Source organism: Oxyura jamaicensis, chromosome 6 (assembly GCF_011077185.1).
Source record: "Oxyura jamaicensis isolate SHBP4307 breed ruddy duck chromosome 6, BPBGC_Ojam_1.0, whole genome shotgun sequence".
Lineage (NCBI taxonomy): Eukaryota > Metazoa > Chordata > Aves > Anseriformes > Anatidae > Oxyura > Oxyura jamaicensis.
Genome location: NC_048898.1, coordinates 22,504,932 through 22,506,723, shown reverse-complemented (window position 1 = coordinate 22,506,723; position 1,792 = coordinate 22,504,932). Strand labels below are relative to the sequence as shown.

Below are 1,792 nucleotides of genomic sequence, written 5' to 3'. Positions count from 1 at the left end.
TTTTTTTTTTTTTTTTTTTTTTTTTTTTTTTTTTTTTTTCTTGATGGTGTTTTCATTTTTTTTTTCATTCTCTGTTTAAGGACGGGGTACGAATGTCAAATTCTTGGTGCTGGCTGCCTGGTCTGTCCTGAGAGAGCTCTGCAGAGGTGCCACGACCGCTCTCCACGGGAGCTCTGCCTGCAGGGGCAGGATGCTGCGGGAGAAAAACAATTTCCACATCACAAATCCTACAGGCATCTCTGTTCAAACCAACCTGCACTTGCAATGGAGATAAAACCATGGGGTAAGATGGGTGGCACAGGCCATACAGTCCACCAGGAGCCATCTCTCCCTAGTGTCACACATTCACTGTTTGGTTCCTCCATGCAACTGTGGCGGTCAGCAAGCCAGTCCCCAGGGGTGGGTACGTGGTCTTGCTAACATGTAAATGATTGCTTGGAGTGCATCCCTCCCGCGGATGGGTATCTGGCTTTGGTGACATTGCAATGGATGTTTTTCCTCACCTCTGCTTTACGTGAAGCAGTACCAAAGCTGGGGCTCTGTGATCACTTAGCAGGAACAGGAGAGCAGAGGGGGAGATGATGTCCAAATGTTCTCTCACCATGACAATATTTAGTGATGCTTCTGTCAGACCAGTCTTGGGCTTGCATTATTACGCACTTGGACTCCCTCTGTTCACCGACACCAGCAAGATGCCTCATTTCTGCTGCTCTCAAGCTGGTACCCTCCAGTAGCTGAGCTCCCCCGGGGCACGAGGCAGCTCCCTTTTTGTCCCCGAGCTCACCTGGGAGGAGAAGAGACACCTTACCACCATGCCGGGGCTGCAGCAGCACCCGCAGGCTCGCTCTTCCCGTTCACCCCAGCTGTGCCCCCGAGAGCCCTCGTAGTCCGCATCGGATGATGCCTGATTCTCATTCCTCGTGAGTGTGCTGTGATTGCAGCAGTGCCTGCAGGCCCCCGGGAAACGCAGGGCCTGCTGCTGGAGCCGCTGCGTATCTCCAGGGCACCAGGCGGGTCAGGATCTAAGCAGACAAGATGGATGCACAGTGCAGCAGAAAGAAACACAGTGACTCCCATTTCAGAGGCGGGAGAAATGGAGCAGAAAAAAAGATTAAGGCCTGGTCTCCTCCGGAAAGTTTTGCTGACAAAAGTTTGAGCATGTCCATGAACTGGTAAATTCCCTGGCTGTGAGTGAAGCGGGCGGCAGGGTCGGGCCTCCCCTTTTGCAAAGCCTGGCTTCATCATCACGGGGAAATATCCGGGTTCAGCGCACCCCAGGAGGGCACCGAGCTGTGCAGCCTGCTTTTGGTCCCTGCTCAAGACATAGCTCCTGCTTCTGCACTGCGCCAGGGAGGGCAGAGCTGGCTTTGCTGGCACGGGATGGAGGAAGCCTGGCGCTGTGCAGGCAGCAGGGTGAGTGCTGGGTGCTGGGACAGGGTGGCTCTCCTCCCCCGGTGAGCACGGGGATGGCAGACCAGCCTGGAGAACATCTCAGCCAGCCCTCCGGCATCTCAGCGTGGGGAGAAGGCACAAAAGGAGGCAGCAGGCTGCAGCCAGCCGGGAGCTGGAGCTGAAAATTCAGCAAGCTGCTGGTTTTGGGTACGGCACGACTTTACATGGGCTCTGGCAGGAGGTCAGAGCAGTCTCCAGAGGATGTTCCAGCCCGAGGAGTTTGCACAACCTCCCTCCATCCATCCACAGGGACCATGTGAGCCTCTGGGGAGCAAGGACGGGTGACAGCAAACAGCCTGGAGTCAGGGCACGCTTCACAATTTGGGGAGAGGAGAAGGGG

At 55.4% G+C, this 1,792-nt stretch overlaps 1 long non-coding RNA gene across 1 annotated transcript in view; it reads right to left on the bottom strand.

Annotated features, from left to right (window-relative positions):
- LOC118169384 overlaps positions 1-750 on the bottom strand; it is a 1,939-nt gene extending 1,189 nt beyond the window's left edge. The window contains exon 1 of the long non-coding RNA XR_004752059.1: positions 680-750. This is a non-coding gene — a long non-coding RNA (uncharacterized LOC118169384). The remainder of the gene's footprint in view (positions 1-679) is intronic.
- Between the last annotated feature and the right edge of the window lie 1,042 nt (positions 751-1,792).